The sequence below is a fragment of the Nelumbo lutea genome, chromosome 1, assembly GCF_056320005.1.
Source record: "Nelumbo lutea isolate HS-2025 chromosome 1, American lotus-T2T, whole genome shotgun sequence".
NCBI classification, from domain to species: domain Eukaryota; kingdom Viridiplantae; phylum Streptophyta; class Magnoliopsida; order Proteales; family Nelumbonaceae; genus Nelumbo; species Nelumbo lutea.
Window position 1 is genome coordinate 125,963,650 of NC_142684.1, and position 12,021 is coordinate 125,975,670.

Genomic DNA, 12,021 nt, shown 5'->3' on the forward strand with positions numbered 1-12,021 from the left:
TCTTCTTCTCCTTTTTGGGGCCTCTCTTAGGTTTCCTTTCCTCCCTCTTGTCCCCTTTTGAGCTCGGATTATATCAGATTTTATAGAGAAAGGGAGGGGGCTCAGGTCTGAATTTGTTCAGCTACAATAACTGGGATTCAACAGAGGTTTTTCATACAAATAGGCAAAGATTCTTCAAAGAAATGGATGCCCAGTCAAGCTTACCTATTTGGTGAAATGTTTTCTTTGATTTGGGGGTGGTTTTCATGGGTTTTGTGCAGCCAATGGGAGCTGAGGGCGTGTCAGTCATGGCGTCGCGTATTTGGGGCTGTTAGTGGTAGAAAATGTAAATTTGATGAAATTTGAAATGTTATTTTGTCTTTTCTTGGTCTCAATTAGGGTTTGTTTGGTATTTTGAGCTTTTTAAGCCTATTAGGCTCTGTTTCATTGGTCCATGTGTTCTAATAGTTCCAGAATGGGTTTGGCATCATCCATCACTCTTTTAAGGCTTCAGGTTGGGCCAGATGACGTAACAATTTAATCTGGTGTATCGAAATGGTATTTTTCTAGTTTAACGGTCAAACGGATGAATTAGGATATGAAATTTGGTGTGCTAGGGTTTTTTGGGTCTCTAAACACAGTGGTGAGGTCTGATTGGTCATATGAAGTTGGGATGATTAAGATATGTGGATGACAAGTTTGGGTCAATGAGATTTGCTGACATAGAATCATTGTTTAATGAAGGGTAAGACATGAGAATTTTGGGATGCAAATTGGTGGGTTGGAACTTTTAAACGTCCTAAATCTAATGGAAGTGATGAATATTTGATCAGAGGTATAGATTGATTGTTTTAGTTCAGATCATGGTCTTAGCTTTTGGTTTTCCAATCAATGAGAAGGCCTGAAGTTGAATCTTTTTTTTCAATGGTTAAATGGAGGTGTTTGGTCATGAAATTTGACATGCTAGGTTTTCTTGGGTCTTCAAATACAATGGTAAGGTCTGATTGGTCATATGATATTGGGATGATAGGTGGAAGCTCTAATTAATGAGATTTGTTGAAATATGATCTAGGCTTGATGAGTGAGTCAAACGGGGGAATTTTGAACTACAATTCAATAGGTAAGCATGGATTAGGGTGAGGAGTCAAGTGGATGGTTATGATCTGAGAAAGATTTGGTTGATCTTAGTAATCATTCAGGACCATCAAAATGTGATCTTGACATTTTTGTGGTTGATCATCGTAGATTTGTGGTGTAATTCACTAGTTGATTGCTTCCTAGTCATCTTGAGGTGATGGGTGTGTTGGATTTGATTTTGAGAAGTTGGAGTTTGAACACCACATAAATTGGGGTCGTTAAAAAGGGAGTTGATGTGTTGAACAGTGGATCTTTATAGTTTAGTCATGAAAATTGATGTGTAACTAAGTTATAGTTTTTCAAGTCTGGTGATGGTGTTTGATCGGATGTTAATGTTGACCACAAGGTTGTTATTTGTCCAATGGATTATGTCAAAAGAGGGCATTTCGGGTTTTGGAAAGTGTCAAGTCAATCTAGTTGTGTTTCTAAGTTTTTGGGGTCTAAGAGGGGGTACAAAGAGGTAGAGCGAAGGGACCGAGAAAAAATTGGATGGTAACACTTAGTAGTTCTTTAGGTTAAGTGTTCACTTAGGGGGAAGTCTTAGCAATGTTCCCACAGACGGTGTCAATTGTTGTTGACAAGGATGGGCCGAGGGCAACAAGGTAATTTCACTTCCTTGGCCAAGGGCTAGGACATCCGAGGGCTGATGTATCTGAGGGCTTTAGTGTCCGACATGAGGATCAAAGAGCACATTAGAGGCCCTGGGAGTTATCCTAGGGGCGAAGACTCTGACAGTCAAGTTAGCCAAGTGCGTGGTAAGGAGTCGGATGAGGATTGAGGGAAGGAGCTCAGACGAGGTCACTTGAGTGCTAAAGAGCTTGAGAGTAAAAAAGGCAAGATAGATTACATAGGGAGTGACACACCTATTTATACTTGAGCTCGCTTGGGAGTTGGTTGGAGGTTGTTAGCAGCGGACGACCAGGATTCGATCCGGCCAATGCCACATAGCGCCATCTTGGCCCTGCCATATGCGCCTACATCAATAACGGTTATTATTTTCATTATTTTTAAATGAAATTTTGGTTGAATTTAAATAAATAAAAGTAATTACAAAAGCTAACATTTTTATTTTTTTCTTTAATTATTAACAATTATATAGGAATGGCAACGGGGCGGGGCACCCCATCCCTATCCCCACCCTGTAGTCAAGACACTCTACCCGATCCCCACCTCGTCCCTAGTGTCAAGTGGGTTCAGGGCAAGGCACCCACTCTCCATTAAGGACAGGGAATCCTCGAATTTCCCACCTTATCCTTAGTGTCGTCGAGTTTAGGGCAAGACACCCACTCCTCATCAAGGATGGGGAATCCTCAAATTTTCTCTACCACATCCTTAGTGTTGGGCAGGTTCAAAGCAAGGCACCTGCTCCGATGTTGAATTTGATGACAAAAATGATCAAAAGGATATACTGAGTATTAGCCACATGGTAAATTTCTAAAAGTACACTAAATTGCCTTTAATTTTCAATAATGTAATTTTATGAAAATTTTGGAAAATTTATTCAAATTTACTTTTAAATTGTTATTAAATAATTTATTTTCTTTTTAAATGGTTTACTTACAGAACTACACTAATTTATCTTATATTTTCTAATATAAAGTAATCAAAAATTTCCTTTTGCTAATATTATACTAATTTATCTTAATAATTTATGTAACTATTGGTTCAAATTATAGTTTTCCCTTTCCCATACTCATTTATCTTTAATAATTTTCAATAATTGACAATGAAAATTACATACTTTTTTAGTAGTTTTCTAAAATCTATCAAATGTAATAAATTTTCCTAAAATTTCCAAAATATTTCAATAATTATTTAATACATATTAAATAAACTTAAAAAAAAGTATATCTTTTAATTTCCAAAATGTTATTTTACGAAAATGTAGTTTGGCAAAATTTTTGAAAATTTTATTACATTTGAATAATTATGGAGATTTATTGAAAACTATTTTAAATTGTTATTGAATATTTATTTTTAGTTGGTAGTTTACTAATAAAATTACACTAATTTATCTTTTATTTTCCTATATAAACTAATTAATAATTTCATTTTCCAACATTATATTATTTTATTCCCCCATTTGCATTCATTTATTAACTATAATAGTAGCAATAACTAAAATTTTATACTTTTGATAATTATTAAATATAATTCTCAATTTTATAGGAATTAGTTAAAGAGTTTTTAATTTGTATAAAATGTTGTTAATTAACATGAATATAACAGTATTTACACAAAATACTTTAAAAAGTTATGATGAGTTAATTAATAACAATATTTATTAATTTTTGGTAATTTATTAACTTTTTGTAATAACACTATTTAATACTCATTGAATATGAGTTGGGTTAAATATTAATTGTATTTAACTATTTTTTAATTATTATGAATCTTTTAAATGACAGAGAGAGACTGGATATAGATAGGGGGGAGTGGGGTAACATGATATGTTTCTAATGGCTTAAAAGAGATACCTTGGGAGAGAGGTTTTATGAATATTTTTATGTAATTGGGTTCAGAATGGTGACAAGAGTGGTGGAAAGGAGAGAGGAGAGAGAGTCAAGGAAAATGGAGGGTGGGGGGCAATGGAGCAAGAAGAGTCATGCATGGACCATCTTACTATTATATATTTAGATAGTTAGATTTTAATTAAAAACAAAAAACCTATTCAAAGATCTCACTGATTAAGCTTTTTTGGTTGAAGATACGGTTGATGTGGTATTATCACCCCATTACGTTTCAAGTTCAAGCCCAATGGGTTTTGGCGTGAAAGGGTGTGTGAAAAAATAAAAATTTATTCGTGAACCTCACCTGACAGCTTAAGGTTTTGAGTAAATGATTTTCCAAGGTAGGTTCAGTTTTTATGCCTGCGTTAGAGCAGCCGTCTGCCAATTTATTCAAAGGGCCATATTCCAAATCACAGTAGGGGCGCCCCCATGCATTCCATGCCTAATGAAGAACCCTGGACTGGATAGAGTGGTGACTGGTGGGGGTTTTGTCGGTTCTTTGATACCGAATCCAATTTTAAAGACATACGTGATACCTACAACTCCAACTAGTAGCTCGCTAACTAATTGATAGATTATTTCTTCAACGATCCTTCTATCTGATGGTAGTGGTATTAGATTTCTAAATGCTGAAAAGAAACACTGTACATTCTGGGCACTGTTGGAATTGATCCATTTTGTCGACTTTCTTGCCACCCCCAACTTACACGCAAAGCGACAGAAACGACGGCCATTCAACATTAAAGTTAACTTTAAATACCAATATCTTGGAATATTTATTATTTCTGAAATATTTTATTCATTGTTATTTTTTTCAATTTATTCTTACTATTTAGTTAATTGATTAATTTTATATATTGTTGGCAAATTTCTTAAATTATCCTACTGTTTACTTAATTGACCAACTTTATCCTTCCTGTTTATATATTCTTTTAGAGTACTCTAAGTTTTCTCACAATTAACTAGCTATACTTTTGTCGTTGGCATCTATTAATGTTCCATCAAAATCCATACATATAGGCATCTAAACGGAGGGAATTTAAATCAAATCACGTTGTATTCAAATTCAAATTTGATTATGAAACTGATTACCCGAATTTGACAGATTAAAAATTTAAAACTGAATTCGAATTTGACTAAATAATTAAATATTTGATTAATTCAAAATCGATGGATTACATCCTAATTCTTGAAATCCAAGAATGAGCACTCTTGTTTCCTTTGAAGAATTATGAAGAAAGTTTTAACTTGTTTTCTTTGAATGAACAAAAGATATACACTGTTTCTGCAAACGAAACATGATCTTTGAATGGCAACTATGCTATTCATTTACTGTGAAACTCTCTTTCACTTCATTGATACATGATACTTGTATTCAATATCACCTGTCAACTGATGAAAATATAAGTCTAAACCGAGTCGTCTTATCATGGAAGAAGTAATTAGTTTTTTTTTTTTGATTTTTCATATTAAAATAAGAGTATATAGTGATATATAATATAAAAAATTAAAGACACTTGATCGAGGTTCTAACTTTTAAGACAAATATCTTTCTTTTATATTATATTATTATAATAATTGAATTCGGATAATTATTGAATCAAATTGACATGTATTCAAATTCGATTCAATTATTTAATTGGCACAAAGCATATAATCGAATTCAACTATTTGCATCATTATCGAATTCATTTGGATTTTCGAATACTATTGACACCCCTACGTATACATATGACACCATATGAGATAAAATTTTTTTAAAACTCAATATTACCTTCTTCATGAGGATGTTGGTGTTTCCATCGTCGCTAAAGTTGCCGCTGGTAACGTTTTGCAATCCCAAACTCAAGACAACAGTGGAAGCGATTCTGAACTCTACTCTCAACGACATGGCAACGCTTATCCAGTTCTGCTCCTAGACTGTGCGCTTGGAAACCTCCGAGCCGATTGGACCATTGGCGACATAGCAACGCCTGTCCTCACAGAACTCAGGACCTCGAGACCAGGTGCGGGGTGGTGATGTTATAGTGTTTCAAACTGAATAGCATTGATACCGAGAATAGGGATTCCCTCTATAAATGGATAGTGCCCTAGCTGTCAAACTAGTTGCGGTCATAGCAACGCCTGTCCTCACAGAACTCAGGACCTCGAGACCAGGTGCGGGGTGGTGATGTTATAGTGTTTCAAACTGAATAGCATTGATACCGAGAATAGGGATTCCCTCTATAAATGGATAGTGCCCTAGCTGTCAAACTAGTTGCGGTCATGATCCCCTCCACCTCTTCCCCCTCTCTCGATAAAAAATGAGACACAGAGAGAGTACATATAGAATCTGGTATGCAACATACAAAGCCTGAAATGAACATTGTATTAAAATTCCATTCCTAAAAGCTAAAACCTAAACACATCATATTCGGAAAAGCCTAGTTCCTTCAAATACGTTTGAAGCGCTACCACCCCTCGAGTAGCGAGATCCACCATCTTCATACCTGCGATCACGACCATGGCCACCACCGCCATGACTATATCCAACCACCACCGTCACGGCAACCATCGTAGCTGCTGCTACTTACATAACCACCACCACTGCAGAATCCTCTACCCCCAACACCAATTCCTCTGGATTGCGCTCAGTTGATGGTGATGTTTCAGCTATCAAGAATATGCCCATTCATCCCTTCAATAGCATCTCTCATGGACTGCTCATCATGGAAGGTGACGAATCCGGCCAAACCCTCTAGATCTACTGGTATTGCTAATGATCTTTGATTTCAGAATTTAGCCGTAGGGACTGAAAGCCCTTTCGAGAGACTGATTGTCTATGACCCATTCGATCCTAAGGTTGTGTTTTGAATCATTGTAAAACGTCATCATTGTAAAAATTAATGTAATTTTTACATGAATTATGGATGTAAAACTTTAGGGTGATGAGGTTTTACATTTATAATCGACTAAAACCATACTCCATCCAAATATACGCAAAACTGAACTATTAACATCGATTCTTGATTTACATGGCATCCAAATGCAACCTAAAATTTTCAGCTGCTAATCACCCACTTCTCCACAAATTCACCCCACATCCCCCATGAGAGAAGCTCCTCTGGAATTGATCAAGCCCCTTCTCCAAAGGACCCAGAAACAATTTATGATCAAGTGGCCCACAGATGAAGCCTCTCTTGATCGGACCAAGATCCATCTCCTCTGCAACATCTCCCTCTCTCATCTACCTCCCATTATTCACTAGTTATTCTGGGGGTTCGTTGCTCAATTGTTAGTCGAACGGATCTGGGGAACTCGAGTTCCTATTCAATTTCTTAGGTTCATAACTATGGCACTGTAGATTACCAGCTAAGGCCTATGTTGAAATGGAACTCGCTTTATTGGAGAATCTCGTTGGTGGAGAACCCCGAGTTGGGTTCTTCCACTGTTTTGGACCAGTGAAAGGAGGGAAGGAATCTTTTGAATTTCTTCACTAGTTCGGATGGCACCATCCGAATTTCAGGGACCACCGAAGGCTCTGATGCCAGAGTGGTCTTCATGTTTCGTGCTGTGTCAGACGGATCTTGGAGAGATAACATTAGTCTCTCCCACAGTTTTTCTCTTAACATAAGGGTATAATTAAGAAATTTTCCTAATTCACAATTGCCTTCTACTAGTCTCTATTGCATTTATAAACTTGAATGCTTTACACAGACAAACAAGCTAAGAAGAAGAGGAATGGAAGGGTTAATCCCATATATTTTCCGTGCAATCCTAAAGGAAAGTAAGCTACAAGAACTACTGCTGCCTTTCTAATAGGGATGCAAGTCAGATTGGCCCGAGTTAATAGTTTACATTGTTTTAGACTCGGGTTTCAGATTGGACTTATTAAAATTTTGATAAAATCATAACCGTAACTTAGAAAAGTTGCACCCCTACTTTCTAAGAGATCCTGTCTAAACTATCCTTCATTAACGTTTATTAATGGGTAGTATGGGGAGGATCCCACTTATATATATATATATGAACTGATATGGGGAATGGCTTGAAGTATCCTATCATTAAATACGACTTCCAAGAGCAGTGGTCTGACTCCGAGTTCTTCGTTTTCCAAGTCTCTAGATGGATTCAGTCATGCTCGATGGGTCTTCCAAGATAGAATAGAATAACCGAAAAAAAGGCAAAAAGATGATCCATTGATGTGATTAATCTGCTCAAAATCTGCAATTCATGTAGGCGAATGAAAAAGGCTTGGATATGATAATGCTTATGATTTTAATTATTTACACATTATCATGGAGTTGCCAGCTCCTGGTATAATTGATGTGTTTGTGCAAATGCATCATTGTTTTTATATGCAACTGCTCTTCAATTTAGACTATATGTGTAAATAAATATCAACTATACATGATATATATGATATTTGCGTTTTAACATTTATGATCTATACAAAACCCAAATCATGTATCCCCTGTATGTTGTTGGACGATGTATTCATATATAGTATAGATAAGGAAAACATATCAATCAACAAATTGGAGAGACTGGACTTCAAGAATAGAAAATGAAAGAAAACCTGTGCTGTCGAGTACAAAAGATCCAAGTCATTTCTTGTTGGAATAATATTCTTTTTAATTCACTTGTAAATGGTGCAAAAGATCCAAGCCATCTCTTGATTAAAAGGATTTAAACCTTGACTTTTTAAATCCTAAACTCTGAACCATAAAGTTAATGTGTAGAATGGCCATGGTTGGATGCATGTCCTCCAACAGGGTAGGACCAAGTATTATCCCAAATAAGGAGCCCTTCAGGTCTTTATGTCTCCGTATCCAAGTTGAATAGTCCTGATCTGTAAAAAATTTGTTGATTACCCTAGCTCTGCTGTCCGTCTTGTTAGTCTATATGAAATTATGAATTTGGTATGGCAGTGATAGTACTGAAAGCATGACTGCATGCAGGGTTGCAGACTTGTTTATGGGCCAGGCTCACTTTTAGCTTTTGTCAGAATATCAATTGGCCCTGCCTGAAAACCCAACCCGAAGCAGTGTAAAATGTTCATGGGTCAAGTCTGAATCCCAGCCCATGAACAGATCTAACCAAATTAACTAACGTGTCATATACACAGACAGCAGAGGCTGTTTAACGTGGAGTACCAAAGTTTAATTTCTTGGGTGAGACAGGGCATGCTACCCAGGCTAACTATGAGCCGTAGCCAAAACTAAACCTCAGCCCAAGTAATTCTTTGTTGTAGATTGTCCTCGTAGTCATAAGTCATAACTGGGGGCAGCTAGCTAAGAAGAGGGTTTAACAATGATAACCGATTTTAGGTAAATTTTATGAAGAGAGTAAGGAATCTTATAAATGTGATATATTACTAAAATAAATAAAATGTATAAATATAATAAAACAATTAAGAAAATATAAAATTTTAGGCTCAGTTTAAAAAAAGTACAAAATGCAAATATATATTGTACAAAATCTTATATATCGTATTATAAACCTTGTATTTGTATTTGAATTCTTGCCAACTGAGTGTTATGAAAAAATTGCATCCAAGCATACAAGCCAACTTATGGTGGTTGGTAGGATCTCTGACCATTGTAACAGAGACCTGCAGGGATCAAATCTCTCTGCCACAGAGGATCAAGAAATCGTATCATTAGCAAATCGGTCAGCCAGAAACCAACCTGTCCAAGCACGAAGCTCTAGTCCAATTTCGTCACTCCTGGTGCCATAACCCTTGAACAGGTTGGCATCTTTATTTGGCTTGATTTATGGAGTCACCTAAGTCGACCCAGGTTTTCCAACAGTAAAATATATTCACCAAGCGCATAAAAATGATGATTTACTTTCATCAGCTTGCATATTTTTGATGTAATAGAGCTCCATATATAACTTGAATTTACATCTCATGTTTAATCTCCAAATACATTGTGATAATAACCATGTTCTATAGGTTTCAATTGAAAATGTCCACTACACCACTATTTTAATATTCTGTAGCTGCGGTTACATTTTTCCTGTTGATACGCGTATATCAGGCAAAAAGTTGACCCAACCCGTGAATCCGATCCAACCCAGTCCAAAAAGAAAAATAACATTAGGGTCTTATATTTAGTTACCTGAATTTGAGAATGACCCGAATCAGTTCAAACTGAAAAAACAGGTTCTGTTGAGATGGGCTATGGGTTAACTCACTGACCGGATTGTTAAGTCTAATTGAGACTATTTATGCATTGTTAGAAGTTTCCATTCTTTAATTTTTATTATTTAGTCTTTACTTTTTATTGTTTACTCTTTGAATTGTTAAATGCTCAAATTTTTTTATTTTATATTAAGAATTTTAAGATTAATTCTTTTAATTGTGATATTTTCATATATTTTATTTATTTATTTTAATTGTAATTATTTTTTAGAATGATCCAAATGTGTCCATGAATCAATCCTAACCCGAACATTTAAAATTAGAGTATAACATTTAACAACCCAACTTAAAATTCAATCCGATCCAAAATCAACCCGAAATATCTTAATCCAACCTGAACCCGACCCACCCAACCCAATTGCCAGGGCCAGGTAGATGCGTATCAGCGTATGTATTTCCTCAACCTCATTTGATCGTTTGCCTTGGAAGAAGTTGTGAACCTCATAGCTTTCAATACAATCGGTAGTTTGAGTCATTCCAGAACCTGTGATGAACAGACTGAAAAGATCGATCCCAGAAGCTAGATCCTTTAATGAGTTACGTTCGTGATCATGAAGACGATCCCTCAACAAATCCGTCAATTCAGGGATCTTGAAAACGATCTGTGAACAACTCGGTCTGCCAAACCCTTTGGCTTTCTTTTTTCCTTCTTATCCTTTTGTGACCTTGATGCCCGATTTTTGTATCCGATGCACAAATTATAAGTTTCCCAGCCGACATGAAGTTTCATCTAATCTGATATTTTTATTTTGTTTGTCAAGCAATGCCGACGGCGGTACATCACCCTTCTTCAATGTGCAATGGTTGGACGTATGAAAACTGTTGAGCAGAAAGGTTGCCACCTGGCATGGATGCCCATCACTGTTGCCTATACAAAAAGAGGGTTATGCAATCCTTGCTTTTGTCACAAATTCCTTCATGGTGATCTCTTGCCCATCACACCAACTTCTGTTTTTTCATTATCTCCCACTGAAGCATCATAGTTGATCTTGATCATTTTCATACTTTTGTTGAACTATTTTGATAAACCTATTATTCTTCCTCCAACTTGTATATTCTGATTTCTGAAATTCAACACTGCTGGTGCTGAATCGGGCTCCTTTTATGCTAGGACTTGAGTTTTTAGTTAGAGTAATTGCTCTTTAAAAACATAACAATTTGAAGCCAAAACACTTTTTGAGCCAGCCCCAAAGCACAAGCTTAAATTGGGACTTTGTGCAACCTTGTGGGCTTTGAAAGCCATCCAAACGCATCCTTCTCTAAACAAATTACGTGCCATTTTCACCGTCCTTAGAGGTCTAGGCTCGTTTGTTCTTCTAAACTAGATGTATTTCATTTATTGAAGAATTCCCCATTGTGTGATAATTTGTCCATGGTTGAAATAGAATTGCATTTTGAGTGTAAGAATGAACAATTAGATATAGAGAGAATGGTCGGGCGGATGCATGCTTTCGGTTGGTCTTCTCATGTATGAACGGAAATGTCTTGAAAGTATAGCTAGCTTATTGAAGGAATTAATCAGGATTAGCAGTTTCAGGCAACCCTTGTATGCTTATGTGGGTCTTCTAATTTTTTTGATCTTTCCTTTTAGAAGAGACATGGGACGGGCACATGGCTGTTAAGACCGAAACAGAATCAGCCCCTCACAACGTCTCACAGTATATCCCCGCTATATATTGGGAGCATCTTGATGGCATCATCATTCTTGGTTTATCACCGGAAGATATTCCCAATAGCGGAGATGTGCTTTAGGACGTTGTCGGGGCCTGATTTGAACTCGTTAAGACCAGACTAGGGGCTGATCAAAATGATCCAAGCCCAAAGGTTGCAATAGTGCGGTCAGAATTCAACCTTTGAGATCCAGAATTTTCGCCAGTTGTAGCCCAAATTTAGCTTATGGGTCAGTCTGGTCCAACTTATAGCATTTTGTTTACTTATGAATTGTCCGCGAACCGGGACTGATAGTAACAACATATTATCAACATAGCTACTCTAGATAGATTATGGATCAGTTTGGGCCAACTTTTAGCTTTAGTTGAGTTGCTTTAATTAAAGTTGTTTTGAAGAAGCCACTAAAAGAAGTTTCAATGAAGATCCGGTTTCCTTTGATAACTTTTGGCTTTATGAGGTGGACCGCACCTAGACAGTAACAACATACGGCATTTTGTTGGTCCAACTTATAGCATTTTGTTTACTTATGAATTGTCC

At 36.4% G+C, this 12,021-nt stretch overlaps 1 long non-coding RNA gene across 1 annotated transcript; it reads left to right on the forward strand.

Moving 5' to 3' along the window:
• Nucleotides 1–10,252: 10,252 nt before the first annotated feature.
• On the forward strand, nt 10,253–10,923 carry LOC148877385 (uncharacterized). Its single transcript, XR_016105950.1, has 2 exons — nt 10,253–10,429; nt 10,575–10,923. It is a non-coding gene; the product is annotated as an uncharacterized LOC148877385 (long non-coding RNA).
• The last annotated feature ends 1,098 nt before the right edge of the window (nt 10,924–12,021 follow it).